This window comes from Ambystoma mexicanum, chromosome 4p, assembly GCF_040938575.1.
Source record: "Ambystoma mexicanum isolate Mex_15411 chromosome 4p, UKY_AmexF1_1, whole genome shotgun sequence".
Taxonomy (NCBI): Eukaryota; Metazoa; Chordata; class Amphibia; order Caudata; family Ambystomatidae; genus Ambystoma; species Ambystoma mexicanum.
In genome coordinates, this window is record NC_090927.1 from 382,876,434 (window position 1) to 382,884,580 (window position 8,147).

The following is an 8,147-nucleotide window of genomic DNA, read 5'->3' on the forward strand; positions in this document are numbered from 1 at the left end:
GAAAGAACAGTTGCAACGCGCAGAACCGCCAAACGTGAAATGGTAAATACACTCAGCGGCAGCCATGTTGGAGGAAAAACTAGACCGTTAACCACGTTGACAGAAAACGTGGCGACACAGTCTAATGGCGTCCGAGTTTCCATCTCCTCCACACACGCCAGTTGCCCTTAGTTGTGACATTCTGGCTACGGGGGTGGGCTTATCTAATTTCATATCTGATCTATCCGCTCTGGGGTCCAGCATGCAATTAAAATCCCCTCCCCAAATGACCGTGCCGTCCATGTGTGAGCTAACCTTGCCATACAGGGCCTTAAAATAGGCCACTGTATCCTGATTTGGGGCCTATGTGTTAATGATGCATAACTCTCTGTTTTCCAGCATCCCTCGTATCACCACCATCCTCCCATCCGGCTCCACTGTGGATTGCAATAACTTAAAGGGTATATGTGGCACAACCCAGGTGATTACTCCCCTGGCATATGCCGAATATGCAGCTCCAATAGTGGCCCCCTTCCACATTCTTCCTTTTGCCTATTGTTTTTCTTTTGTGAGGTGAGTTTCCTGTAATAAGGCTGTGTCTATTTTCTGCCTCCTCGGGTACGTCATGATCTTATTCCTCTTCACGTAGCTGTTGAGCCCCCAGACGTTCCAGATTGCTATCCTAAGGTCTCCCATTTTCATCTATATCCCACCCCACCTCTGTCCTCCCTTGTCCTCCGCTTTATGGGAAGCTGCCGTTGGGTGTAGGCTTATTCCCTAACAATTAACCTCTACACACTCCCCAAAACCCTCCCTTTCTGCAACCGTTGCACCCCTCCAAACTCCCCAACTCCCTCAATAGCCGCCACCATCCCTTTCCCCAACTTTTGCCCAGCTCCATCCTTGGATCTCAGGCTACCCCGCATCTAGTCCTTTCTTGGCTACACCAGTAGTCAGATTCCAGCAGGGGGACCACCCTATTGGTATCCCATCTAAGAACTAACTATGGGGGATGATAGTGAGTTCCATCTGTGTTCCTGCATTGCTATTACATTTGCTGCACTTGTAGTCAATGAAATTATGTATGTATCCACCCCAATTTAACTATATTCCAGTCCAAAGATAATATCCTTGCTATAAAAGCGCACCTGCCCCGTACCTCCCCGGGTACTTCTCTGAAGAGCCAAGTTCACTTGTCCAGCCTGCCTTCCGTCTGATCGTCTGTTCCTGCTGGGCCGTTGCGTGCATCCAACCATTCTGTCGCTTCTTCAGGGGTTTCAAAAATGTGCACCTTGTTGTTGTGTATCACTTTCAGCTTTGCAGGGTATAACAGCATATATTTGTACCTCGCCTCTCGCATCCTCCTCTTGATGGCCACATAGTTCAGCCGCTGCCTCTGTACTAAGAAGGTGTAGTCCGGGTACGCTGTGATTGTAGCAGATCCTCTGCTGATGGTCCCACCCTTGCGGAAATGCTTGAGTATCTTCTACCTATCTTTATAGTTTAATATCTTGGCAATGAGTGGGCGCGGAGTGGGCCCCTCCGCCTCCTCCGCCCTGTTCTCCAGGTTGTGGACTCTCTGTTGCAGTGCAGAGACTTCCTTGGCATTCGCAGTACAGGTCTTCCTGTTCGACTTCACGTCCTTTTCTAGCTCTCCCACTCGCCCTGCCAGTCTCTGCACGTCCTGTCGCAGAAGGTTGATGACAACACAGACCTCATCAATTTTCTGTTCTAATGAGGCTTTCAGTTCCGCCATAGCCCTGTCAAGTTTGCTTTCCCATGATGTCTTTAACTCTGCTATCGCGCCCAGTGGCGTAACACAAAATGTGGGGGCCCCCCTGCGAGCCATGCTGAGGGGGCCCCCCAACTCGGCAATAAATCACGGGTCGCGCCACACTCTGGGCCGGCCTAGATTGTCATGCTTGCGCAATACGCATGACCATGCTGCTGAAGGGGTATGCCGCACACTGCACTAGGAAAAAGATATAAATATGTGTTTTAATGCAATATACAGCACACTTTCTGAGATAAATTGGCTATAAAGCCAGAGTGTTTGCAATTGTTTTGTAGGGTAACACAATCCAATACATGCAAGTCACCAACAGTGCACAGGAACATTAATGCTTTGCTATTAAGAATGCCATGCCACAATGAAAACATGTCCAACTGACTGCACAATGTAGACCAGTGTAAACACGTAATAACATTATAGTAAAGCATGCCAGGCCACATTTAGACATACCTAGACTGGTTACAGCAATATGCCAGTCAAAGCAATAACACTCATCAAGAAGAGAGCACACATTAAAGCATGTGTCTCCGCGGCCTCAAACAACACGGCCAAACTCTTTAAAATCTGCAAGGAACTGGTCAATCCTTTTGTGGTCTATACCTCTCCTGTTCCCTCCCAGGCCCTCTGTACAGCTATGGCCTCTCATTTCTCTGCTAAATCTCATCCTGTCCTCTATGTCCTCTTCGTCTCTCGGCCACTTTTGGCCATCTCTACCTCTCCTCCTCCTTTTTCCTCTTTCGCTCTGACAACACCTGACGAGGTTTCTAGACAAGTCCGATCTATGAAAGTGTCATCCAAACAGGTGCTCCGCTGCTCCTGCAGAACCATCAAAGCCCATATTGACACCCTCGCTCCAGCCTTGGACGATTTCTGCAATCACTCTTTCGCCACTGCAATATTCCCCTCTCCCTTTAAGCACTCCCTTGTGCACCCACTCCTCAAGAAGCCGTCTGCTGATCCTACCTGCCCGGAAAACTATCGCTCAATCTCCATCACCCCTTTCCTGAGCAAACTCTTGGAAAAGCTTGCCATCTCCCAGCTTACTCTCCACACTGAATCTGTTGGTTGTCTCCATGACCATCAGTCTGGCTTCAGAGCTGCCAGAGGCATGGAAACAGCTCTCCTTAACACCTGTGCTGCTCTCTAACCTTGATTCCAGCATTCCTTCTGTTCTCATCCTTCATCTTTCCTCTGCTTTCCACAGGGTCAACGTCACCATCCTGAACAATCGACTCTGTGAGAACCTGGGCATCACAGATCACACCCTAGAGTGACTGACCTACTTCCACTTGGACCGCCACTCCGCTCCCAGGTCCATCGTGGTCCCATTCTCTCTGCCACCTCTCTCTACCTGTGTCATTCCCCAGGGCTCTATCCTCTCACGCTGGTTTTTCAACCTCTACTTGGCCACTTTGGCCTCCCTGATCTCTACCTTCTCCTCTAACTTTCAGTGTTATGCGGATGACTCAGCTTTCCTTCAGGCTCCCCTCAGCCTCCTCTCCTCTCTTGCTCATTCCTGACTGTCTATCCACGATTCAGGATTGGTGCGCCTCCAACAATCTCAGTAAGACAGAGATCCTTCTCATTGGGACCCTTGCCTCTGTGTTTCCTCTCTCACTATAGCAGACCACTTTGGGCCCTCTTCCTTTGCCTTCCTGCGAGGCAAAAAACCTTGGTGTCATCTTCAACGCCACATTCTCTTTCTCTCCTCACATCTCGGACATCACCAAGAAGTCCCACTACCAGCTTCTCCTCCTAAAAGGGACTCTTCCCTTTCTCTCTCTCCACCAGAAGCTCACTGTCTCTAAGCCGGACTACTACAACAGCCAGATTCTCAATCTGTCTTCCTCTAGTCTCCGTCATCTGCAACTAATCCAGAACAGGACTGCAAGACTTAGCCTTGGCCTCAAGCCCTGAGATTGTATTTCTCCAGCCCTGAAATCTCTCCACTGGCTGCAAGGATCAAGTTCAAGAACCTTTGCATTGCCCACAAGGCTTTCTGGGGCCAGAGCCCACACTAAATCCAATGCTCTCTTCCAAAATACCTTCGTTCGCTAGCCCTTCACTCAGCTACCTCCAACTCTCTAAGGCTTAGACATTTCTCCAGGCAGAGAGTTGGGGTAGACCTCTCTCCTCTGCTGGTGCCTCCCTCTGGAATGGCCTCCCTGCCCCTCTCAAACTTGAGCCGGACAACCTAAAGTTTCGGAAGCAGCTCAAAACGTTCCTCTTCTCCGCTGCTTTCGCTCTCTCTCCCCCCTGCTGACCTATCTGACCTACCTGTCTGCTGTACCCACTGGCTGCTTAGCTACCTTCAGAGTCCCTCTGAGTCCAGGCTCTTTCTTGATTGGTCACCCTTGCACAGCCTCCGGCCCTACCATGCACTTAGGGGCTGTAACTGTAACCCTGCAGTCCCTTGTTCTCCTTGCACAACCAATAGCCGCTCTGCCCTGGCTGCACTTACTCAGAGCATTGCTGCCCTGTTTTCCCCTCCCCTCTCACATGCACTCCCCCCTCCCTTTCCCCTTGCACTTCTTGTTCTCGCAATGACACAAGGCCTAGTGAGATTGTTTGTCTTGTCCTCCCTCTATCATCCCTCCCTTGTGTACACTTGTGTACAGGCGCGTTATAAATGACTTGTATCATATCATATCATTTTATCACAGATGCCCAGAAAAATATACAATGCCGCAGTAAGAAATGGCTAGACCCGCAGCACCCAAATGCCAATCTAGCCAGGTAATTAAAGTTAGCAGGACTGGTTTATCAGAAATGTCCAGTTAAAAGAAAGTCATACCAAACTGAGGAATGACTAGAGGCTGCATCAAAATGCCTCTCTAGCCACTAATACCACATATCATGCCTGCTTGGCCTGGACTTGGACAACCATTATGATTTATCACACAATCCCGCCCCTCACACATCCCCTCTTCCTCCCACCCACTACCCCAACCTCCACAATCAGCTCCTTAGCCCAGAATTACCTCTGCGTCCCTCTTCCTTGTCCCAGAGCTTACGTATGGGGCTCCTTGTCTCATAGGTAAGTACTGGGATGAGGAACAGTGGGACTAGGAGTGATGAAGATTACAGGTAGCTAAATCAGGCATTACCTCCATGTACCTCTACCTCTTCCCAGTACTTGTGTATGAGGCAGAGTGCCTCACACACATGTACTGCCTCATACATAAGTACTGGGACGAGGAAGAATAGGGCTTGGAGTAAGCAAGGCATTAAACACAAGTAGTAGCGCAACACCATTGAGTTGACTGGGCTTCAGCACTACTCCCCTGACATTTTGGGGTCTATAGTGACTCAACCTGGCTAACCTTTAGAGCAGTTGCCGGACCGAACAAGACACAGATGTTAAACGGCCCCTGGTTTTTGCTGTTAACAAGAACCCAGCAATTACCAACATAAAGCATTACACTGTTAGTACCTGCATTCAAATGCCACATTGTTTAGGCAATTGAAATCGTGATGTGGGTTTAGTACGTGCATGCCAGGGGAGTGATTGGAAGGGTAGAGAGGGAACAGGAGACTTATAGGAGAAAGTTAACTGCTTGTAACATTGAATCTGCACTATAATAGTCTCATTAAAATGCGTAAATAATTTGGATGCGCCCACACAAATAAGTTTCCCACTCCCCACTGCATGTGAAGTTAGCGCCTCTCCCAACATTTGAAGGGTTAGCCCCCCCGAAATTAAGGTTTTGTTGTGCCCCTGTACACAAGCACACACACCATTCACCATATACACACCCAGTCATCCATACATTTAAGTGTGCACCCTTTCACCATACACTCACACAGGCAGCCACCTATACATTTAAGTGTGCACCCTTTCACCATACACACAAAGGCAGCCAGCTATACATTTGAGTGTGCACCCTTTCACCATAGACTCACACACGCACACGTCATGGCGTTGAGGGGAGGCCTATTACTTCAAAAAGAAATTGGGGCTCATTACGGGTCCATCGGTAACCGTGCTGGTGCTACCGGCGGGTTGCCGCCGGACCCGTAAAAAATTACTAGCGTCTGACTTCCCGGTGCCACCGTGCTATTTCAAATCCGGCAGCTGGGAAATCAGGTGCCAGTAAATTCGTTAATCCCCAGACTCCACGGGAATGGGGACACGGAAGCACCTGCACCATTGTTAACGGTGCTGGTGCTTCCGTGACAGGTCTGCCTACCGTGGCTGCTGTGCCTGGCAGGGTCAGACCTGTCAGGCACGGCAGCCCCACCAGGCAGACCTGTAATATGCCGGTCTGGAAACAACAGTGCCTGTAAGCTTACCAGCACCGTTGTTTCCGGACCGGCATGGTCAGAATGAACCCCATTGTTTCTTTTTTAAGTCACTATAACTTCATTAAGAAATTATTTCAGTTAAGGACCGAACCATAACCAAAATAATTTCTTTATGATGGCTGAGTGACTTCAAAAACAAACCATTTCTTTTTGAAGGCATAGGGCTCCCCCCCCCTCACCCAATGATATGGAGGCCTCCAGCCTAGGGTCTTCCATGTCATGGGGTAGAGGGGCCCTCAGACTTCAAAAAGAAAGTTTATTTTTGTAGTCGCTCTGCCTTCATAAAGAAATGATTTCTGTTACAGAAATGTTCTTTATGAATGCAGAGTGAATTTCAAAAGAAACTTTTTTTTTTTAGAAAAACATATTTTCATTTTCTTTTTTTTTTTAACTGGGGCCCCCTCCCAGGACATGTGCTGGCGGGGCCCCCCACACTGCGGGCCCCCCCGCACCGCAAGGACTGCGGGGGCCCCTGTTACGCCAGTGATCGCGCCCAGGATGGGTTGATCATTCCGCACCAGGGGTTCTCGACCTTGGCCTTCTTGCTTCTTTGGTACCACCACTTCCTCAGCTGGAGTTGGCTTGGCAAAATCCTCCATCGTCTGTTGCTTCCCCTTCTGTTTGCTCATCTTGGATGTCATCACTGGCTACGTGTGTTTGTGTCCAATCACTGGTGCTACTATCACCAGTCTGTTTCGCTTGGATGCTATCCGAGCATCTGCTTTATGGCTGCATGTGCTTTCAGCACCACCACACCCCCAATACAGTTGTTTCTGTCACAGCGTGCCTCTGCTTCACTTGCTATCGTGCCTCGTTCCTAGCCACAGCTGGTATGGTTGTGGCTTGTGTGATCCGCCACCTGTTGCACCAGTGCCCCTCCTGGGTGTTCCTGCTGGTGCCAGTTGCAGTGGTGCTGTCGCCGTACTCCGTTGTTGCGCTGCTTCTTTTAAGATCTCCTCTAGTCTGAGGGGCAGTTTGTCAGTCTACCTTCACTGTTTATAGGCCTCTCAGTGGTGGTGCATATTCTCATCCGCAGGTCTAGTGGTAGCTCGGTCTGCCCATTTATATCACCTGCTTAATGCGCGGCGTTTCCTCTCAGTATTAGGCCTGTGCTTGTCTCCTGAATGCGCACTCATCTGTGGCTTATGTACTGTTATTAGTGTCTGCCGTGCGCGCCGAAAGTCCCTCCTCCTATCTGTGTTTTGAGCCTTCTGCTTTATTTCAGTAGTGTCCTCGGCTCCTGTGTCTCCCACGTTCTGATCCTGATGTTGCTGCAAGTTTTTTGCTGCCGTACATCCGTGGGTGAGCTTCACTGCTAGTTTCATCTGGCCGTGGGTTTCCTTTGTTGGGTGGAGTGCTTCCCAATGTTTGTTGTGTTCACCCGTTCAAGTTAGGCCATCTGTGCAGGTGTGGGACGTCTGCCGTGGCACCCCCATCGTACCGCTTCTTTGTGCTCCTTTTCTTTGGGTGTGTTCGGGCTCCTCCTCATAAACGCCTGGCCTCCCTCATACGAGCACTCGTTATAATCCCTGTCTTGTTTCCATCCAGCAGATACTTTTTATCACATCCATCTACATGTGTGTAGCGGTCGCGTCAGCTGGGAGCTCTCCCTTTTTCCCAGCTGACGCTTCTATTTCCGATAATGTGCCTTCTATCACCCGTGGCGGCTCAGTCTGTCCTCTAGGCACCACAGCTTCTTATCCTTGGGGCTCGGCACGCACCCCTTCTCATCGCTTTACCTACCTCCTTACACTCTGCAACGGGCTCTGGTGCTTTCAAGCATTTGGCTTCGGTCTTTCCGCATTTTCGGTCCTCTGCTGGGGCGGTTCGCATCAGATTGTTCCTTTGTCTTCTGTGCTTCGAGTCTCGGAGGGGATCTGCGCGACTCCGCAGTATGGTGGCACGGGGCTGCCGTGCTTGTGTTTCGCTTTGCTGCCCTCAAAGCCGGGGGCTTCGCAGTGTTCGCAGCGTGCTGGTCCTTGACCCACAAAATTGTATCCTCTGCAAAGTGAGACTGCTCCGTCCTTTGTGCGGTGGGGCCAACTTACAGCAAGCTCGGAGCACAGTCCAG